Source organism: Panthera pardus, unplaced genomic scaffold (assembly GCF_024362965.1).
Source record: "Panthera pardus isolate Hobbes unplaced genomic scaffold, ASM2436296v1 HiC_scaffold_15, whole genome shotgun sequence".
Taxonomy (NCBI): domain Eukaryota; kingdom Metazoa; phylum Chordata; class Mammalia; order Carnivora; family Felidae; genus Panthera; species Panthera pardus.
In genome coordinates, this window is record NW_026526710.1 from 18,982,011 (window position 1) to 19,004,706 (window position 22,696).

At 55.3% G+C, this 22,696-nt stretch overlaps 1 long non-coding RNA gene across 1 annotated transcript; it reads right to left on the reverse strand.

Moving 5' to 3' along the window:
• Positions 1 to 19,854: 19,854 nt before the first annotated feature.
• Positions 19,855 to 22,321, reverse strand: LOC109253533 (uncharacterized). The gene is made up of 3 exons (XR_002074450.2): positions 21,850 to 22,321; positions 21,235 to 21,368; positions 19,855 to 20,673 (listed from the first exon to the last, which is right to left on the reverse strand). It is a non-coding gene; the product is annotated as an uncharacterized LOC109253533 (long non-coding RNA).
• Positions 22,322 to 22,696: the final 375 nt, after the last annotated feature.

The following is a 22,696-nucleotide window of genomic DNA, read 5'->3' on the forward strand; positions in this document are numbered from 1 at the left end:
GGGGGTGGCCCCCCGCCGGCGCAGCTCTGTGAGGTGCCGGTGACTTTCCACCTCTCTCCTGTGGGTGGGTGGGTGGGTGAGTGGGGACGTCTCTCTTCCCTGCACCTCGTGACAAGGCGGCTATTTTTAAACTCCTCTTTTTAAAGTTAAAACATGTTCCTGTCAAAGCCACCACGTGATGCTCAAGCAGTCGGGGCCAGGGAGAAGCCTCCGGCTGACGTCAGAGCACCCAGGCTGGCAGTTTGGGGGGGGGGCTCCGGTGAGTCACCCCTCTTCCGAACATCTATCTCATGCTGTGTCCCTGGGAGCTGTCATGTTGGGAGTTTCGTAGACACAGGGACAGTGGCCCCGGCTAGAAATGACCAGCCACCCTGTCCCCCAACCAGAGAGAGCCCCAGGCATTCTTTCCCCACCTGCTCTGAGCACCAAGGGCCGGTGGTCCCAGAATGACCGAATCCCCTCCAGTCCAGCCACCTCCGCCCCCTCCAACCCCACCCCTGCCAATCCACGGCCATAATACCATGGCCGGAGTGCTCCTTCTGAAGATGGGATGTGATCCCAGCTCTCTCCACTGCTCGAAACCCTTCCATGGTTCTGCTCCCCATTGTCTGTAAAATAAAGTCCCTCCCACCTCCCACCCGCCCCCCCCTTCCTGCCATCCTGCCAGCTTCAGCTTATGCCACTTCCTGCTCACGCTCCGTGCCCAAGCTACTCTGTACTCTGGGCTTTCGTGCATGCTGGTCCCTCCACCTAGACCACCCTTCCCCCACCCTCCTTCACCTGACCCTCCTTTACCTGTTTTAAACATCACCTCCAACGAGGGGCACCCGGGTGGTTCGGTCAGTTACGTGTCCGACTCTTGGTTTCAGCTCAGGTCATGATCTCATGGTTTGTGGCATCGAGCCCTGCGTTAGGCTCCACGCTGACAGCATGGAGCCTGCTTGGGATTCTCTCACTCTCTCTGTCTCTCTGCCCCTCCCCCACTTGCATGCACGCACGCTCTCTCTCTCTCTCTCTCTCTCTCTCAAAATAAGTAAATGAACATTAGAAAAAACCCACAAACCCACATCACCTCCAATGAGAACCAGGAGATGGGATGGGGGGATGGGGCTAGGAGAAGCAACCTGGGTCGTGAGGATTATCGTGGAGGAGAATCAGAGACTCAGGAGGCCCATAAAACAAGACGATGGGCCCAGGGATGAGGAACGGGTGGACCAGCTAGATGATGGATGAGGTTTCCTCGTTGCCTAGATGGGACTTGGGGAGAAGCTTACCTGGGGGTTTTCAGACAGTTTCTTGGGAATTTGGGTTCCTGAGAACATGGAGGCCACAGCAGGGCCCTCGCTCACTTTGTCCCCTCCACTTCTGCCTTTCAAAGATCTTCCCTAGAAGATTTTATCAGAAAAAAATGCTTTGTAGCTAAAAAAGAGAAAAAGAAAAGAGTACAAAAGCCCTAAGTTTTGAAGTCAGACTGCCCGTGTCCAAATCTCTGCTCAGCCACTTGGCCGTGTGACTTTGGGCAGATTGTTTAACTTCTTCTGAACCTCATTTTCCTAATCTGTGAAATGGGGATAGTGATATCCGTACCTACCTCGCGGTTGTTTTGAAGAACGCGACAGACCGTATTTTCCAAAGATGGTCGTGACAATGTTTTTCGTCCGTTGTGCCCTGGTAGGAGCTCACCACTCCCTCATCAAAAGGTAGAGTCTAAATCCTCTCACCTTGAACCTGGGTGGGCATGTGCGACTGCCTGGACCGACAGGGAACAGTGCGGGTGACGTTGTGACTTCCAAGGCTAGGTCGTAAAAATGCCACGCACTTGCGACTGGTTCTCTTGGGACGCTCCTTCCTGGAACCCCGGCCACTGCGTTCCGAGGAACCTCGGGCAGCCCGTGGCTAGGAACGTGGTTAGGGTTAGGGTTAGGCTAGGAGTAGATCTAGGGTTAGGCTGGGAGACCCCAGCCGAGCTCCCAACCAGGACCGATCTGTCAGCGGAGCGAATGAACCAAGTTGACCCTCTACTCCGTTGTGGTTCTGCCTCAGCTGATGCTGGGAGGCGCAGAGGTGAGCCATCTCTGCTGAGTGCCTACCCCAAATTTTGGGGTGATCTGTTACATGGTAGGAGATTGCCAGAACAAGGCCTGGGTGCGATTTTGCGCCCGGGCGGCTTGGCCCAGGACCGCGTGCATTGTAAGCTCCTTTTACACAAGAGGAACCCGAGCACAGAGACAGTGGTGGGTTGGCTCAAGGTCACACAGCTACTGGGCGTGATTTCCATCTATTCTTTCTGCTTCTTCTCCGCATGGGGCTGGTGAGAACACAAGTGTTGGTTTGAGCCCAACCTGGGGCTGGGCTCTCATGTCTCTTGCCTAAGACTTACACCCATAGCTCAGAACAGGGTTTATCCATCAGCCTTGGTTACCTGCACACAGGTTTGCCGCAAGCCGCTTCTGAATCCCTCCCGCCTTCGTTGGCTGCCCTGGGGGGTGGGGGGAGGTGGGGCGGAGCGGCCCAGCTGGGCATTGGCAAGTGAAGCGCCCCAGAGGTGGGGAGGGGGCATCTCCTGGCACCGGCCCCTGCTTCCTGTCTGCCTGCGGCTCGTACTCCCAAGCGAGAGTTGCTATGAGAAAGGCTCTAGGCGATCTTTCCTCTGAGCATTAATAATACTGTTAATTAAGCGGCCAAGAGAAGACCACGGCTGGCGCCAAAGAGACGACAATGGTCTGAAAAGGGAACAGAGAGCCACATCAACAGCTTCCCATGCGGGGCTTTCAAAAGAGCAGCTGTAGGGAGCAGGCGGGCGGAGAAGAGAGCGATCACGGCGCGGATGGGCCGGGAAGCACTGGGGTGAGCCCGTGCCAGCTGCCCAGCTGTGCTCCTCCCTGGCACCCCCCGCCCTGCCCAGCTGGATGAGGGCTGCTCTGGAGCTTCTGGAGCGGCTGGGTAAAGCAGGCAGCCAGAGGGTACCAGCTGGCCCAGAGACTCCTCCCGCGAGCCCCTGTTCCCATTTCTTCATCCACAGCATAGGCAGGTTGAACTTCAATCCCATTTCTTCTCAGTTGTCGACCTCGATTGGAGGTGGCTGCCTGGGAGGCTGACTTGAGAATCTGGAAGCCAACTCGCTGCTCTCTGGAAAAGCGTGCTGGGATTGATTAGTGATGTCTGCCACGGGTGTGGGATTAGCAACTGGGGGTATGGGTGCTATCCATGGATTGGATCTCCAAGGTCCGTTCATTTACCTCATAAACGGTTAATAAAACACCCTTAAGTGCCAGTTAAGTGCAAGTTCCCCTTCTTCCCCTTTTCATCTATAAAATGGGTCCCCAGGGAACAGGATGTTCTTTGCCTCCGGGCTATGGAGATGAGAAAGTAGGAAGAGCTTTCTTTACGTAGGAAGAGCTCAGACAGAGGATATGTCAAGGGTGAAAAGGAAGGCTTGGTATCTGCATATCAGTTTATTTTTTAAATGTTTATTTATTTTGAGAGAGGGAGGGAAGGAGAGAGAGAGAGAGCGCGGGAGCATAAGCAGGGGAAGGGGGAGAGAAAGAGGATAGACAGAATCCCAAGCAGGCTCCGTGATGTCAGTGCAGAGCCCGGTGTGGGGCTCGAACCCACGAACTGTGAGATCATGACCTGAGCGGAAATCCAGAGTTGGACTCTTAACGACTGGGCCACCCAGGCACCCCACTGCGTATCACTTTAAACCAGGAGTTGGCCAGCTCCAACCCGCGGGCCAAGAAATAAAGTTTTATTGGAACACAGCCATGCCCATTCATTTGTGTATCGATCTGTGGCTGCTTTTGTGCTACAAGCAACAGAGACCTTACAGCCGGCAAAGTATTTATTCCCTTTACGAGGAATATTGCTTTCTGCTGCTTTACCCTTTTCCAGGCACTGTCCCAGTCACCCCTGCACATAGTTTTCATGCCAACCCTCTGAGTCTGGCAGGGCACATACTATTCAGCCCCGCTTTCCAGAGGAAGAACTTTACGGCCTGGTCGTTAGAGGCAAGGCCTTGAGCTTGAGATCTTTTCCCTGGGCCTCCTTTCCTACTCTGCCTCGGATCTCCCCCCCCCCCCCCCCCGCCCCCCCCCCTCCCGCCACCCAGGCTGCTGCTTCTGCCCCTGGAATCTGTTGTGTCATTCTGACCCCAAGATCACTCACTTGAAGGGCTCTAACGGCCTCCAGGGTTTCTCCTTCTACATTACCCTACAGAGCCAGAGAGATTTCTCTTGAACCCCAATCCAGTCAGGCCAGCCCTTGCTCCTAGCCCTTCCATGGCTCCCTAGTGCCCCAGTTAAAACCTGCACTCCTTAGCGAGGTCTGTTAGGCCCTGATGTACTTGGAGTGTCCCCATTTCTCTGCCTTCCCTCCTTTCCTCCTCCTGCCTGGAGCAGAAGCCTCTCTCCACCCCTCTTCCCCTCATCTGTTAAGGCTCAACTCAGCTCACAAACAACCTCTGTTCCCTCCCCATGTGGAGCCAGGTCGGCCCCTCCCCTCACCCCGGCTCCCCCACACTTCTTCCTGGGACTGCTTGCTAACCTGCCCGTCTTTTCCTTTAGACTCAGCCCTGAGTGAAGGCAGGGCTCTGCTACTCACCACGGTACCCCCAGCATCCGAGCATCCAGCAGGCATACACTAAATGCACTCATAGCCCGACTACCCCCGCAGATTGGGGCGTGCCCTCAGCTCTCGGTCCCTAGCACCCACTGTTGGCGCGATGGAGACGTGTCAGCACCCGAATACCTCTGAGGTTCCCTATCCCCCTCTCCCCACCCCGTGGCTGTCCCAGGGCCTGAATGTCTGGAAGCTGTGAATTTGCCAGGCAGAGATCATGGCAGCTCTGGGCCTCATTATTTTCAGCATCTGTCTTGTCCCCTGAGTGTCTTCAGTGGGGGAAGAAGAACAGCTTGATGGGAAAATGCTCTGACAGACGTTCCGTCATTAGCACATTTTGCTCATGCCCTGAACGGGGCCCCACGATGCACTGTGAAGCATTTGTAATCGGCAGAAAGAGGGATGGCAGTAATTCTACAATGTTTTCAGGGGCATGGGAGTGAAAGGAGAAAGGAACTAACATTGCCAAGCACCTACTGTCTACCAGACTCTATGCTGCTAACAGCAGCCACCATTTGTATCATACTTACTATGTGCTAGGCACCAAAAAGCTCAAGGCCGCCTTCAGGCATAGCTGGATCCAGGTGCTCAAATAATGTCATTAGGACTTGGCTTCTCCTGACTCTGCTTTCGTCTTCAAGCAGGCTCTATTTACAGGACTCTGAGCAGTTCCAGAGCTATCTTATTCTCTCAGAACTGTAGCAGAAACTCCCTCACTCCCACCCCCAAACACACAAACACAAATAACCCCATGAACAGACCAAAATAACTCTTTCCCAACAGCTCAAGCACAAGTTCCAGAGCTCATTATCACTGATTGCACTTGGGTTACATGCACGTTCCTGAATCAATCATAAGACCAGGGGGTGGCGTTCTTTGATTGGCCACGCCTGGGTCCTGTGCCCTTGAGACAGCTGGGGGAAGGGTTCTCTCTCAAACTTCACCGACTGCAGGAGGCGGGAGGATGGTCCCCGAGGAAGAATCAGTGTGCAGATCCCGGGAGAGAGGATGGGTGGTGGGCAGGCAGGTGTCCATCCCAGCGGCCTGTGAACCTCGTATTCACGTTACCGATGAGTCACAGAGAGGTAAGTGACCTGCCCTGGCTCACAAGGCTGATAAATGACAGAACCACGGTCCGAGCTCAGCGCTTGAGGACTGACTTAGAAAAGCCTTGCGGAGCAATAAACTTCTCTCTCCCCTCCCCCACAGTTTTAGAGCACCTGCTACGGTGCTAGGCTCTGGGGATGACAAAGGTGGATGGTACCCATACGACCTCTGCACTGGTAGAGCTGGGATTCGAGCAGATCAGTTTCTTGGCTCCCAGATCTCGCTCATGCTCTGCCCCTACCTGGAACACGTACCCCTCCGCCCCTCCCCGCTTTTGTCCTGTGTGATAATCCTTTTCCTGTCCTTCCGGGTCTAGTAGAAGGGACCCCATCCTCTGCAAGCCTGCCCTGCCGGCTGAGGCCGGACCTCCCCACTCCTTGCTTGGACCCTTCACCCTCTCTCCCCCGTGAGAGCACATGAGGTCTGTCCCTTCGGGGATGGGGCTGGGGTGCTCCAGCCTTTGGCTCCTGGTGCTCCACACGGAGCCTGGCCGCTTGTAGGAACCTGGGAAAGGCTGGCTAAGTCGAACCCACCCCGGAGAGCGACCTATGTGTCCTGCTCTGCTATGCGAAGCTGCCTCATGACGAGTTCAGGCTGGACACCTGCCCTCACGAGGGAGAATAACACAGATCGTATCTCCGTTCCGTGTTGAATGGAGGGGCTCAGTCGTTGCTAGTTGCCCCCAGAGGCCCGAGCGCCCTGCCTGCCAGAGAAGATGGAGAGGCTGCCCCATTCACTAATTCCTGCACTCATTCACAAACATTTATCAAGTGCCTACTGTGTGCCAGGCAGTGGCGGTGGCAGTGGCCAAGCGGGGCAGGCCCTGGCCCAACCAGGAGCCCACAGACTCCCGGGAGAGACAAAGTTCATGACGTGAGCATACGGTGCTTCAAAAGCGAGACATGTGGAGGGACGAGAGTCTGTATCAGGGAGGGCTTCCCTGAGGAGGCGGCGGCTGAGAGCTGAACTAGGGAAGGAGCATAAGGGACAAGCATTCTGGGAGGAGGGAACAGCATGTGCAAAGGGCCCAAGAGGAGAGGAGGTGTAAGCCTCATGACAGGTTGAATGGGACATAGGCTGAGGGTGCTAGCCATGGGAAGGAGGGGGTAATGGGGCCACAGGGAACCACTGAAGGCTTTGAAACAAAGGAGTGACAGGGTCCAATTTGGGTTTGGAAAGATGGCTGCATGGAGAAAAGCCTTGGGGGGGGGGGGGCAGCCAGACAGGGAGGCAGCTGTACCCTCCAGATGGAGACGAGGGTGGCTGGAGGGAGGGACGAGGCAGCAGGACAGGGAGGAGCTGAGAGATTCAAGACAAGTTTCCGAGGTAAAGAGGAAGGAGCGCAGGTGCGGCTAGTCCCCGTGTGGCAGGGTGCCGATCTTGACCCCTGCCTGACCTGGGGCCCCGGGGACAGAGCAGGCACACGGCGGTGGGGGGCGGGGGGGGGGGAGGTGTCCCTCACAGTGGCTTCACTTCCTCCCTCCCAACGTCGCCCTCTCTCGGGCATCCTCACACACACTCTCACGCGCGCCTTAATTCTCCCCCGTCCCTGCAGCCGCGAGGACACTCGGTCCCTGCATCAGCCGGCGTGCGCTGGGTCAGGCGGCTGTAACAAACACCCCCAACACCCCGACCGCCGGGGCAACAGACGTTTCACGCACACGCACACTGTCTCGCCTGCTCACCCCTACATCCCCTCGCGCACATGGACACGGTCAGCGGGGGCTGGATTATACCGCAGCCCCAGCAGCCCTGCGCCCCAGCACCGCAGCGCAACAGCAACGGCCGATTCATGCCCCCCCCCCCCCGTGGGCGTGGCCTCTGCTCCCCCTCCCCCTCCCCCCTGGCTGGCAGCGAGGACTGTCTCTTCCCTCGGTGGTGGCAGAGGATAAGGGAGCACCATAGCCTGGCTCTTCGAGCTCCGCCCCAAGGGAACACAGGGCATCTTCACAGTCTCTTGTCCGCAGCAAGGCACGCGGTCACCAGGATTGCGAGGAAGTGTCATCCTTGTGGGGGGGGGGGGGAGGAGAGTGGGGAGCGGAGGTCTACACCTAATAGTGCGGTGGTGCGTGTGCACATGCGCACCGAGAGCCCCCTGCGAGCGCGCGTGTTCCCACCGATTCCTGCTCTCAGCACCTGCTCACCTTCCACCCCGTGCCCATCCCTCACACCTCCTTTTTTTTTTTTTAAATAATAATTTCATTGTTTTAAGTTTATTTATCTTGTGAGAAACAGAGACAGCATGAGTGGGGGAGGGGCAGAGAGAGAGAGAGAGAGAGAGAGAGAATCCCAAGCAGGCTCCCCACTGTCAGTGCAGAGCCTGACCCGGGGCTCCAACAGGAAACCGTGAGATCCTGACCTGAGCAGAAACCGAGTCCGAGGCTTAACTGCCTGACCCTCTGGGCGCCCTCCGCTCGCACCTCCTCACCCTCTTCCAGCCGTGTGCACCTGCGCTCAGCGCTGTCCCTCCCTCCCGTGAACAAGACCCCTCCTGCGGCTGGCATCTGCACGCTCGCTTTCTCACCGCCCCCTCATGCTCACACACACACACACACACACACACACACACACACACACTCTTCCTTTCACACATATGCTCACACTCAGCCCGGCCCCCACCCATGTCCACCACTCACCACATCGCGCTCTCAGACGCGAGTGTTCACACCCACAGCTTCCGGACTGCACGCGCTGGCACACGTGTACCCACAGCCACGTCTGCACACGCCCGTGCCTGCACACACACCTCTCACACTCTGCTGCTCGCATACAACAGCACGCAGGGAAATCGGGTTGTTTGAGCGGCGCCTGAGCGGCTCAGTCGGGTAAATGTCAGATTCTTGGTGACGACTCAGGTCATGATCTCGCGGTCATGAGATTGAGCCCCGCATGGGGCCCCACGCTCAGCAGGGAGCCGGCTTGGGATTCTCTCTCTCCCTCTTCCTCTCTGCCCCTCCCCTGCTCGTGCTCTCTCTCTCTCTCAACATAAATAAGTAAACTTAAAAAAAAAAAAAAAAGAAATCAGGTCACTTTCTTCCTCCCAAGTGAAGCGGCCTCATGGCACCGTGCCCTCTGGGTCTTGGTGTCCCTACTCTGTCCGCTTGAGCCAGCCAGCCACCCCTCAAAGATGACCAGGTGGGTCTGTGTGAAGCCTCGCTCCGGGACAAGTCCCCAGAGGCTCACCCCCAGCCCCCACCGGCACCCAAGCCTTGTCACCTCCCCGCGCACCCCTCCCCGGGAGCCTGGATGCTGTGATGCCTCCGTAATTGGCAGCCCGGGGCCGATCGATCGGCCTCTGTGTACACGGGCCACGGGAAACATAATTAACAGTGTTTGGGATCTGTTAATTGCACCGGTTAGGAATTCCAAACAACCTAATTTGGAACTTCACTTCTGAGTGCATCTTTGCCTGGATTGAGCTCCAGGAGACTGAACAGAGCGGCAGAGGGCAACTTATGCAAAGCAGGAGCCCGCAAACCCAGGCCCAGGCTGCAGCCTGGCGGACAGAAGGCCTGTGCGTCACCACAGGAAGGGTAGAGGGCGCCGAGGCCAGGGGAAGAGAGACTCCTCTCCTCCAGGGAGTCTTCCTGGATTGCACCAGCCCCCTCTAGCAGCTTCTGCAATCTTCCCTCGCCCCAGCTTGGCTTGTATGGCCTCCTGGCTCCGTGGTTGGAGGTTATTCGGCGTGGGTTTGCACGCCTTCTCTTGTGGTCAGAGGCCTTATTCTCCAACACCCCCTCAAGGATGGGATCCTGCTGTCCATTATTATCATTATTGTCATTGCTTTCATTTACCTCTGTCTTCAATCTAGTCAAGGCTCCAGGACAGGGGGGTTTGTGTGTTGACCTCTGCAAAATAGGGTTTCCTTGGTCCTAAACGTTTTAAAAGCTCAGCTCGGAGGAAATAAAAAAATCGGATCCGTCTGGCTGTCTTAACGGCACTAGGAAACCTTATCACTGAAAGTGTCTGGAGCTTCTTAACCTCTGACACTGGCAGCTCTAATTTAAGAAAAAAAAGTGGGGGGAGGGGCGCTCGGTTGAACGTCGGACTTCTGCTCAGGTCGGGATCTGGCAGTTGTGAGCTCCAGCCCTCGTCAGGCTTTGGATTCTGTGTCTCCCTCACTCTCTGCCCCTCTCCGGCTGGCAGTCTGTCTCTCTCTCTCAAAAATAAGAAAACGTGAAAACAATTAAAAAGATAAAAAAAAAACATTGAAAAATTAAAAAGACAAAAAAAAAAAACCATTAAAAAACATCCCCCAAATAAAAAAGACATTAAAAATTAAAGGAAGGAAAGTCTGCAAGAGGTTTGGGGCCACCTCACAGGTGCACGGGGCTTGCACGGGCTGTGCTGCGACCCGCGCTTTCCGCCAGCGCTTCTCAGACGTGACTGTGCTCACACATCCCTCGGTGGGGGCGGCTGCTGACATGCGGGTCTGCGTGCAGTGCGGGGCCCCGGGTCCCTGCGCCAGTGCTACTGCTCCACGCACGACACGTGCCAGGCTGCTGGCACCCAGAATGGGCACACGACCCGCCACAGTTTAACCAGCCATGGAACCCTTGGGCGGGGACCCGGGCCTCTGTGCCCAGTTCCGGAAGCAGCTGCGGTCCCGGGCCTCCCGCGGGGCTCCCACGGGGGCCCCCGTTCTCTGCCACCCCCTGTTTTACGGGCTCTCCGAGGGCGGCTCCGGCGTGGAGGGGCGTCAGCGGGTGGGTTTAATGTGCCCGGGCGAGTCTCACAGCACGGGTGCCGGCAGCCGTAATTCACCCACTAAATTATGGCCATAAATTTCCTCAAAGAGATGGGTCCCCAGGCAGGTGGGTGGGTTGAGGCTGGTATCATTGAGCAGAGTTCAGTCTTCTGTCCTAATTAAACAGGGGCCTGAAGGTGGCGGGACCGGCAACAGAGGTGGGCTCCTGTGTGTGTGTGTGTGTGTGTGTGTGCGTGCGTGTGCGTGCGTGCTCATCTAGAGTAGGGAGATCCAGAACCCTCTGCTCAGAGTATCAATCCTCACCCCGCTTGTAGTGGGTGCAATGGTGGTGCCCCCGAAAGAAGTCCCTAGATCCTGTGAATGTAACTGTTTGGAAAAAGAGTCTTTGCAGATGTAATTAAGGATCCTGAGATGAGATCCACTTGGGTTAAGATGGCCCTTAAAACCGATGGCAGGTGTCCTCAGAAACAGAAGGAGAGATGCCACAGAGGAGGAGGTCATGTGAAGGCAGAGGCAGAGGCTGGAGGGACAGAGTCACACGCGGAGGAAGGCCTGGGGACCTCCAGAAGCTGGAGGAGGCCAGGAAGGCCCCTCCCCACCCCGCTAAGCCTTTGGCCCCGTAGACACCTTAATTTTAGACTTCTGGCTTCTAGAACTGTAAAAGAAGACATGTCTGCTGTTTTCAGCCTCCAAGTTGGTGGTCATTCGTTACAGCAGCCACAGGAAACAAGTCTGCTGCCCCGTGGCTTTGGGAATGTCCCTCAGCCTCTCTGAGCCTCAGTCTCCTTCTCTGGCCGCTTGGGCTCATGTCGCGCCCTCCTCTTAGGCTACGGAGGAGGCGCAGTTTGGCAGAGCCTGTTAAATGCCCGCCCCGGCCTGTGACTGACGTGGTCTGGGCGAGGCCTGCGGAGAGGGGTCACTAGCCGTGGGACGCGTCAGCTGAGACTGAGCTTAGGAAGGGCCCTTGTAAACTGTGGAGTGAGGGGCTGTTGTTCAGGGACGAGCGGACCGTGCAGCTGGCGGCAACCACGCGCCCCAAGAGAGCCCTTCGGCCAGGGCCGCCCCCACATCTACCGTTCACCTTGCAACTCACGACTTTCCTCGGCTTCACGGCCACCCGTGCTCACATGTATTTGGCCCTTTTCTTTATATCGACCCGTCCTTTTAACTTAAAGGTGCGCATTTTAAAAGGACACGTTATATTGCTATCGTAAACGAGAAGTGCGTTTCACTTGCCCTAAATAGTCGGTGCCCTTAAACCAAAATGCAGGGAAAACAGAACGGAGCAGTTTTGCGAGAACCCGGCCAGGTGCTGCAGTCCCGGAGGGCTCCGAGCCCGGGGTCTGCTTGTCGTCTGTCACAAAGGGACAGAGCCAAAGGGGAGGCACCAGACAGAGACTTTGTTTTCTCTTCCTCCTTCTCCTCTTTCTTTTTCTCCTCCTCCTTCTTCTTTTCCCTCTCCTTCTTTATACCCAGAGACTTTCTTCTTGTTAAGTAATCAGAAAGTGATCAGGAAGGAGGTAATGCCTTCATTAAGTATTCCATTTTTCAAAAGTTTATTTATTTTGAGAGAGAGAGCACACGGGAGGGGCAGAGAGAGAGAGGGAGAGAGAGAATCCCAAGCAGGCTCGGGACTGTGAGCCCAGAGAATCGGACGCCTAACCGGATCTCGGTGAAGGTCCACGTGATGCTCTGGTACTCCTCCGGCCTGCTCCCCACAAACCACACCCTGGGGTGCTTACTCTCTCATACGAACAGTGGCTGTTCTCCCAACTTTCCCTACAACGTGAAGGACGGTGTCTCGTGTGAAGGTGATGGCAAATACACCTGCTGCTTCCAGATAGCGTCTCTAGCCAGCACCCTCTCCCCGGCCCCACTGGGTACCAATCTGGCTGCAAAACGGATCCCTCTAGGGACATGGCGTTCAACCACAGAGACTCTTCCAGGGGGAAGAAGGTTCTTGCAATCCTTTTTCAGACCGTCCAGCTACACCGAGGAGAAAGTCTCAACTCTATGCTGATGCATCGTTTACGCCTTTCTAGTCCCGGCTGGCCCCCCTGCCCCCCTTTCCGACAGAGACAAGGCGGGCTGCAGGCTCAGAGCTAGGCAATCGGTAGTTCTGGCTGTCTGGGATTTGGTGACAAGCTTTTGTTTTGTTTCATCGTGTTTGTTTTTATTTCCTTTTCAGGGCTGGTTCCACTGCTTTTCCAGTTTTCTGTAATGATGATATAAAATATCCTTGCAAAGTGAATTTTTCAAAGCACGTCAGTTTGAAGACAACGTAACGTAGAGACGCTGTTCGTTCCGATGCCACGGGGATAAAGCAGGACTCAGGAAGATGAGCCCTGAGTTTAGGAGCCGCTGTCCCGGGCAGTGGGAGCCAGTGCAGGTCTGTGAGCAGGGGAGGGACGGCCCATGACTGTCTCCTCGGAGGTGCCGGGCACCCGGAGTCAGGCCCAGGCCTCTCCTGAGTCCATGAGGCCCCAGGCCCTGAACTTCCATGGTGATGGAAAAATATAGAGAGACAATAAGGCAGTGAACCATGGCGGAGGGTTTATGAGGCGGCCATGCTCGAATGGTTGAAAGTTAGGGAAAATGTATTTATTACAACACTTTTCATGGGCAAGTTATCATTTTGTCAAACTTTATTAGAGGGACTAATTAATGGGTTGTAAAAAGTACTAGTGCGTGGCCAGAGAAAGAGCTGGTCCCGGGGACATTGGCAGCCCCAGGATTTATGACCCCTTGGTTCCCCATTTATTAATGCAGAGAAGGCACGTGGAGTGGGTTATATATGGGCTGGTGCAGAGCTGTCTCCCCTCTGGGGAGGCTGGTGGGCCTGGGAGGGGATGCAGGCAGGGGTCCCTCAGCCACTGCCTACTGGGGAAAATGGCGAGGCAGGTGGAGAAGGGCAGGGGCCCGGGTGAGGAAGGGGACACCGGCTGTGTGACCTTGGATGCCATTTTCCCCTCCGAGCTTTAGTTTCCTCGTCTATGCATCTTACGGCGGATGTGAGGAGCCTGGAGGCTCTCGAGGAGGAGCCTGTCTTACAAACTGTCGAGTGCTTTGCAATGGGAGACCAGCCGCTGAAGGGTGGTGTGGTCAGATGGTGAAGGTCAGGTGGCAGACGCGGAGAATGACCTTGATGGAGCCTCACTGCGGGGCAGGGGCTGCGCAAATCCTTCTCACTCCTCTCCCCCAATCCAGGATCCTCCCTCGGCCCTTTGCATGGCGGCGTCTTCTCCTCTAAGCTCTCAGCTCAGGGACCTCTTCCTCCAGGCAGTCCCCTCTGACTGTACACTTAACCATACTCTCTGCACGGTGCTCAGCTCATTTCCCCTCCCCCCCCCCACCCCGGCCCCGGGCAATCTTGACTTACTTAGTGATTGGCTGTCTCCCCCACATGGTAATAGAGAAGGGACTGTGCCCATCTTGGGTACCGCCCTGTCCCTGAGGATCAGTGGGTGTTTGCTGAGAGGATGGGGGGGGGATCCGACCAGCGGGCATAAAGCCTGGGAGGTGGGACCATGAAGGCACATGCGAAGAGGTGCCAGAGAGCCACTCTCTGGGCAGCAAACACAGTAGGCACTCAATAATTGCAGGTCACTGGGTGACAGCGTGGATTTGCACCTCGTCCTGACCCACCCCAGGCAGAAGGAGGGGCCAACTAGGGCTCAGCCTCCTGGCACAAACCTCCTCTGTCAGGCCGCGAGTTATGGGGGCGGCTCAGCTGGACTCCCCAGGGGAGGAGCCCTCGGACCCTTGGTGGAGGGACCAAGGGGCCTTGATGAGAACCCACGTCTTTATTTGCTATTTCCTAGAGGCCTCCTCGCTGCACCCAGAGAACAAGCGGTCCCAACGCGGGGGTATAGAAGGGTGTCCCTGGGCTACCAACGCTGACCGCAAAAACTTTCACTGAGTTGTAGAAGCAAGGAGGATCAGAGTGTCTGACAGAGGTGGGTTCAAGTCCTGTGAAACCTTGGGCCCATCACGCAGCACTCAGCCTCAGTTTCCCCATCTGTAGAGTGGGGATGCCAGAGGTGCATACTTCACTGGGCTAGGGTGGGGATTTAAGGTGATGCGTGGGAGGCTCCTGGTACCAGGAGGCCCCCTCCCCAGGACCCGGGGGTGCCCTGCCTTGTTCTGTGTCAGCCTTGCCGAGGGCAGGAGGCGAGAGCCTCGGCTACCCTTGGGTTCAGCTTTCTGTGCCGAGCCTCGTGACTCCTGTGAGGACAGCTGGCCCTTGGCTGGGCGCAAAGTTCTCCTTTTGGTCTCTTGACCGGTGTGGTATGAGGTCAGCGAGTGTTAGCCTGGCAGGGACTGCTCCGTAGGGTCGGGGGAGGACAAAGGAGGAAGGTGGCTCTGAGCAGACCATGATCCGTGGTCTGTGCTTCTAATCGTTGCTTTCTTCCCCCACCCTAGGCCGAGGTCCGCGTTGCTCTGGCCTCCCAGGCTGCTGTGAGGGGCAGCCACTTGCTCCTCTTGACCTGTGCGCCTTCCGTGTGGAGCTCCACACGCCTAGCTCCCCACAAGGCTGGGAGGCTGAAACGATGATCCCATTCTCCAGCTGAGGAAACTGAGGCCCAGGAGTTTAAAGCGCATGGGCCAAAGGGACTGCCGGTACTGGGTGCTGGCGGACTGTGAGGGCATGAGACCCCAGGGTCCACCCCGGAGGATCTCCCTGTCCGATGGGGGGGTGTCATCCCCAGAATGACAGATGAGGATCAGAGTCAGGCTCAACACTGACGAGCTTCCCAGAGAAGGGGACATTTTAGCTGGGTATGGAGCATGAATTTGCCAGGGACAGAAAGAGGGGAATGGTGTTCCACATGGCCAGGCCAGCAGGTGCAAAGGTACAGAGGATGAAGAGGAACCGTGGGCTGCTTTGGTGAGGCTGGAATTAGGAAGCAAAGGTGGAATGTGGAAGGAGGGGAGGCTGGCCAGATCAGCAGGCGCCAAGCCACGAGAAGCCCTGGGGGGCAGGCCCAGGTGTGCGGCAGATACAAGTCTGATGGAGGAATCGACAGCCACGCCACTGACTCACTGCTGGGTGAGATCATTCCAGAATGAGTGCGCCGACCTTCACCGGCTCGGACAGCTTCAACTCCTTCCCAGCTCTGTGGGTGAATCTAATTCCCAGCGAGGAGGAAGCCCAGACAACTCACGCCATCGACCCCGGGGGCACCCAGCTGGGGGAAGAACAGGGGCCCCTGCGATTCCCAAGTCATTACTCACCAGCAGATGGCTGGGGATCCTTCCCCAGAAGGCCTTTAAAGTGGGATCGCCCTCTCCTTCTGGCCAACCAAGCTTCATCGTGGCACATACTGAGAAGGTTTGGTCAATGGCAAGGAGCACCATTGTTAGGAGGTGAAGTCCAAGGTCAAACTGACCCAAAGAAAGATGAGGTGTTTGCTGGAATGAGCCAGAACTCCCCCTGGAAGTATGTAAGAGAACTGGGACAGGGCGGGGCGCAGTCCACGCAAATGGTGACCAGATACGAGGAGAGACGGCCATGGATTCTTTGTTATGCCGTGTTGTGGTTCTCGCCGTCATCCCCGACTTGTTTAGTGTCGTGTCTAGTGATTTAATCGTTTTGACAGGGTGGCCAAGGATTCTAATTTTTGAGAATGTGCCAGGAACATTCAAGAGTTGGGAGCAGCTGCCCACAGGAAGGGGAGGCAGGGGTTTTTTTTGGGGGGAAAGCCCAGATGTCTGCGAATGCCAAGGTGAGGAAACCCCTGTTTCGAGCTTCTCTAAGGGTGGGTTCCGATTTTGCTCAAAACTTTCCCTGGGCTTCTTTTGGTCTTTATTTACTATTATTTTGTTTAATGTTTCTTTATTTATTTTGAGAGAGAGAGAGAGAGAGCGCGTGAGTGGATGAAGGACAGAGAGGGAGACACAGAATCTGAAGCCGGCTCCAGGCTCTGAGCTGCCAGCATAGAGCCTGACGCAGGGCTCAAACTCACGAACTGCGAGATCATGACCTGAGCCGAAGTGAGATGCTCAACGGACTGAACCACCCAGGGGTCCCGACACCCTCCTTACTCTTTCTGCCCATTTCGTTTTATGCCGGATCCTCAGAGCCTAGCACGGTGCCTGGCACGCAGTAGGTGTTCATCCAACGTATACCGAGGGGATGAGTGCATTTTTGCAGGTCCCAGGGAGTGCTTTAACCACACGTCTTGACCTGTCGCAGCCGCCCTGCCGGAGGGCCGAGACAAGTCGGGCCAGGCCCTGCCCAGGATGCATGGCTGGGGGTGTGTGTGTGTGTGTGCACTGTGTTCGTTCATTTCTTCCAGTCGAACCACTCTGGTTGTCTGCATGGACCTTCTGGGGCAAGTCTGGCCCTGGATCCAGAACTCAGTGTCCCTGTCTTCATCTATTTGTTCAGCAATTTGGAGAAGGGTGTCTTCATAACCCCCCTCCCCTGGAGCCCTCCAAACACCACCCAGGCGGAGCTTGTGAGCAGGATGGAGAAGCTTCTTTCCAGGACCATCCATGCCGATGGGGCACAGAGCGAGGGTGCGTCATTCTGACTTAGGGCCTGGGATATGGGGTTGGGGGAGGAAGGGGTTGCCCTGTCCCGCTGCGCCAGTCCCTTGGCTCCGCCTCCCCATCTCTTTTGCTCTCCTTCTAGAGGCTTCTTGGAATCTTCTTAGCATGTTCAGATTCCAGCTGTGGCCAGCTGCTGGGCCTGGGACCCATCATGGGACAGGGGTGTGGGAGGAGCTCCCAGGCCTCTCAGGCTTGCAGCCAAGGAGGGGAGGCTGTACAAGTGAGCAAGCATTGGGCGCTTACTGTGTGCCAGACATTAGGGAATGGAGAGGAACCGGCAGGGTTCCTGCCAAGGAACCCGTTTGAGAGCCAAGGCACCCAAATTAGTAAGTGTCAGAGGAAGTGGGCCAAGGGGCTCAAATGCGTTGTCTACGAAAAGGCAAGAAAGGAAGACCTAAAGAGGTCCTGCTTGAGATGTGTCTGGAAAAGATAAACTGCTTTTTTCTTTTTAATTGTTTTAACGTTTATTTATTTTTGAGAGAGACAGACCGCGAGCCGGGGAGGGGCTGAGAGAGGGGGAGACGCAGAACCCGAAGCAGGCTCCGGGCTCTGAGCCGTCAGCACAGAGCCCGACGCGGGGCTCGAACTCACGAACCGCGAGATCATGATCTGAGCTGAAGTTGGACGCCTAACCGACTGGGCCACCCAGGCGCCCCATGAGTCCCTCCCCCTTTCTTTTTTTTTTTTAAATTTTTTTAACGTTTATTTATTTTTGAGACAGAGAGAGACAGAGTATGAGCAGGGGAGGGGCAGAGAGAGGGGGAGACACAGAATCGGAAGCAGGCTCCAGGCTCTGAGCTGTCAGCACAGAGCCGGACGTGGGGCTCGAACTCACAAACCGCGAGATCATGACCTGAGCCGAAGTCGGCCGCTTAACCGACTGAGCCACCCAGGCGCCCCCCCTCCCCCTTTCTTAACGAGGACCTTCACGATGGCATCGGACCCACGCTGATAATCCAAGATAATCTTCCCATCTCAAGATCCTTAGCTGAATCATGCCTGCAAACTCTCTATTGCCAGGTAAGGTCACATATTCACAGGGTCTGGAGTGAGGGTATGGGCATCCTTGTGGGGGGGGCGCAGATCATTACCACAGATACCCACAGCGTCTGCTCTAGGCGGGCGCAGGGAGACTTCCTGAAGGCAAAGGTGTTTAGCCTGAATCTGAAGACTGGAAAGAGGTTTCCCTGCGCGGGGACATGTGACCAGGCAATGGGTTGTGCCCCTGTGCAGGCGGCCTGGGCTGTGTGGTCATAGGCCTGGCACGAGGCCAGTGTGAGTGGAACAGGGTGAGTAGAAGAAGGCGGACAGGAGGGACACAGTGGGTGATCGCAGGGGCCGGGCCAGTGGGGACCGGGTCACCCAGGAACTTGTAGTTTATTCTGAGCGACAGGGAACCCACTGGGACGTTTCAAGAGGGCGAGGAATCCGATTTGCATGCTGGGAAGAAGACTCTGGCTGCTGGCTGGTGGATGGGCTGGAGGATGGTGGGCAGAAGAGCTGAGAAAATATGCTCTCAGAGCAAGGCATGAGGTGTGTTGGGGACGGAGGAGGGGCTGGGGAAGGAGGAAGGGGGTGGGGCTTGAGGGATCTTTGAGGGGTAGAGACAAGGAGATTGGTAATCGACTGATGCCAGGAGCAAAATTAAAGGGATTCTGGGGGAGGCAATTTAGGGCCACAGACCCCAGTGATGGATTTTACATGAAGTAGCCGATCACTACATATGAAAACATCCTTGGAAAATGGGAAGGATCCCAACTCGGTCCTAGGAAGCATCACCAAGGCCAGGAACCGTGACCAGAGCTGGGGGGGAGGGGTGGGGTGGGGGAACAATCTTGGAGGTGGGGGGAGTGGGGGCACAAAAGCTTTTTCCCTCTCTTTTTTCCCATCTCTCTCCTGTCTTCCTTCTTGTGTTTCTGTGCAGCTTAAATATCTTGTATTTTATTTATTTATTTAAAAATGTTTCTTTATTTTGAGAGAGAGAGAGAGAGAGAGAGCGAGCAGGGGAGAGGCCGGGAGAGAGAGAGAGAATTCCAAGCAGGTTCCTTGCTGTCTGCGCAGAGCCTGACGCGGGGCTCGATCTCACGAACCGTGAGATCAGGACCTGAGCCAGAATCAAGAGTCGGACAGTCAACCGACCGAGCCACCCAGACGCCCCAAATATCTCATATTTTAAAGCCGAAGAAGAAAGCAGTATGAGCTCCTTCTAAGAAATTCAACCTGCCTCCGATGTGTATGAAGTAAAAAGCCACAGTCTTGCCCCACACTATCCCTTCACGGCTAACTCTTCAAGGGAAATCTGTTCCTCTGGTGTCTTGCCAGACATTTGTGTCGTGGTTTGTTAATCTGGGGTTGCAAACTCATCTTTGGCGTGACCAGAATTTACGGGAATCCTGGATGCTGTGCTTGCGGGTGTGTGTGGTACCTTCCAGAAAGATTTAGCATTTGCTTCTGCCTGGTTCGCCACGACGCCATCCTTCCTGGTCTCAGTTTGGAGCTTCCTTTCCATGTGGGGGATACAGCTTTAAATTCCAAAGTGGTGTCATTGTAGGTCCACGGTGACAAATTCTTAAGGGAAACTTTTTGTCCTCACCGAGTCTAAGCCAAGCCAGACAAAACTCTGTGTTTCTTTTCTTTAAAAAATTAAAAAAAAATTGTTTATTTATTTAGAGAGAGACAGAGAGCGAGTGGGGGAGGAACAGAGAGAGAGGGAGACCCAGAATCCAAAGCAGGCTCCAGGCTCTGAGCTGTCAGCACAGAGCCCGGCGTGGGGCTCAAACTCACAAACTGCGAGATCCTGACCTGAGCAGAAGTCAGACGCTTAACTGACTGAGCCCCCCCAGGCACCCCAAAAATCCATGTTTCTGCCCTTCACTTGTGTGTGCTGTTTTTTTCCCCCTACTTCCATTATTTCTTCAAGTCTCTTGCCCTTTGGGGGTCCTGGTTTTAGGTAGGAGGTCTTGCTCCCAATAGTTTATGTTTTGAAAGCTATAGGCTTTGCTTCCTGCCTCTATATGGTTGTTAACACTCGATCCCCTTGATTTCCAGCAACCTCCCGCACGCCCTGCACCTCCCACTCTCCCCATTTCGAAGAAATGGAAATGTCCTGTCAGCCACGATGCTCGTTTGTGTCTGGGGAGGCTGTGTACCTTCATGGTTAGCCGTGGCTTTCAGACTTCCTGGGTGTGAATCCCAGCCCCGCCCCTCACTAAGGACGTGACCCTGGGCCACGCATTACTGAACTTCTCTGAGCTTCTGTTTCCTCCTCTATAAGGTAACAGCTCTTACATCATAGGATTCTGGCAGGGGTTGAGTGAGGCCATGAATGGGATCCCCCGAAATAGAGTATTTTACGCTCTCAAAATATGCTGGCTGTGACGGTAACCGTCCTTTTGTTTTGGAATGGGAGAACAGGAGGCGCATTGTCCCGCAGGCAGCTTTTTCTTTTGGATTGTTCTGTGGCGGCCCAAATGGCTCCAGGGCGTTCTTTTTAACGACTGCATAGTACTCCCTTACACCTATGCACCTGTTTATTTAACACAGGCCCTGACGCTGAGCATTTTAGATGTTTCCAATATTTCCCTTTGGCAACACTGAGCCGAATCACGAGTAGTATTCTCGCCCGTCCGTCTTCACCATTCGCTTGTTCCCGTTGACCTCCAGATCAAGTCCATGGAGCGGGAAAGCTGGGTGAAAGTTAAAGCCTCTTTCAGAGACGGTTTCCCTCCCTCCTCATTTCTCTGCCCCCCCTTCGCTGACCGAGACTCAGGGGATGCCATGGCTGGGAGGCGATGCCCAACGCTGGCCGTGAAAGTTGCGCGCACGGAACCCTTCCCCCTCTCTCCTGTCTGATTTTTTTCTGCGGTGAAAGATATCTTGATTAGACAGTAATTAAGAGTGTTTTGGACAGCGTGAGGCACTCACAGCCTCCCAGGTGCTTAATAAGCGCCAAGGCCGCCAAGAGAAAAATTTATTTAGCATCGTAACAGGCTCTATGGATGCCAGGGTCGCCGTTAGCCATGGCACCGTAACACCGGTGGATGGAAACAGGGCCAGGGCTTTAACGCCTATGGAAGAGGCAGCAGCTGAGGCGGCCGTGTGGATGAGGCAAACACACTAGGAGGGGAGCTGGACAGCTCTGGGTTCTAAGCCAGCCTCTGCCACTTAGTTCTGTGACTGTGGCCAAGTTAGGGGCCTCCCGTGAACCTCTGTGTCCTCGCTGGTAAATCTGGGCTTGTCACACCCACCTGCGTGGGTTCTGGAAGGCCAGGGAGCACAGCGGTTTAGGATGTGGACTCCGGCTTCTCACCTGGCTACTTGCACTTCCCCGCTGATGACTCTGGGCAGCTCTTTGAACGTTTTTGAGTCTCAGTTCCCTCGTCTATAATGTGGGAATACCAATAATCCTATGAGCCTAGCTTATAACTTAATAGAATTGTGGTTAAGATAAAGGAGAAAATAGTGCTTGGCCCCAACTAAATGCTCAAAAAAATTAGTGGCTTGAGGGGAGCCTGGCTGGCTCTGTCGGTAGAACACCCGACTCTTGGTGACTGGGCCGTGGGTTCGAGCCGCACACTGGGTGCAGAGATGACCCCCCTCCCCCCAAAATGAGCGGCTTGCGTTATTGGTTCTAGAAGTTTGCTGAGTGTTAAAGCAGATGATGCACATACGACCTTTGTATATATGTAGTCATTAAGGAGATGCTGGCTGCATTGACATTGAAAATGGGTGCTTCTGTGGTCTGGCACAATAAAACTTTATTTCTCATTACATCACACCACTGCTGGCATTCCCGGTTGGGTGGCCCCCCTCTATGCAGTGATTCTGGCACCCAGGCTCCTTCCTTCCGTCTGTGGTCCTACCTTCTTCAGCATGTGGCTGGGCGTCCCGTCCGTTCGGCTGGCAGATGGGGAAACAAGGGATGAGTAAATACAGGCACTTGTTAACCATGCGGGTCCTGAAGTGATGCACACCACTTCCTCCCATAGTGCATGGGCCAGAGCGAGTCACGTGACCCGACCCGGATGCCAGGGGTGCTGGGAAATGTAGTCTTTGCCTGATCAACCTCCTCCCGGCGACAATTCTGTGGTAACGGGAAGAAAGGAAGAATCTAGGGTAGTCACCTCTACTTAGCTCAGAACTCTCATTTCCGGAGAATGGCCTGGAAATGGCCCCGGAGTAGGAAAATCCTGTCCCAAATCATCCAATGGTGAGCCCAGGCTCATACTGGTGCTGGAATCATCATCATCCTCCAGACGGACACAGATCATCTGTGTGCTAACACCCCGCGAAAGAGCCCTGATGGAGCCTTGTCATTGTTACCATCACCCGTGTCATAGATGAGGACACTAAGGCACAGCAGGGCAACGTACTTGCCCAGCGGGGCAGGGGCAGGCCCAGGACTTGAACTCAGATCTTGAGCTAAGTACAGTCATCTTGGAGGCCAAGGTCAAGGCAGAGGGTCCCACATTCGGGGGGCAGAGATCAGGTCCCCCCACCTCCTGCCCAGCAGATTTCAGACACCAAGGCATGCTGGACAAGGCCTGGGGCCCTGCAGAGCTGAATAAACAAGCCAGTGGAAGAATAAAGAGGCTAGTTTGTTCTTTGAGCCGGTTAAACATGCCCCGGCCACCTCAGTGACCCTCTTCATTGGCCCTGTAAGCCCTTGGGTGGCCGTCATGGGCATTTTTGTGTACCTAGCACTTAACA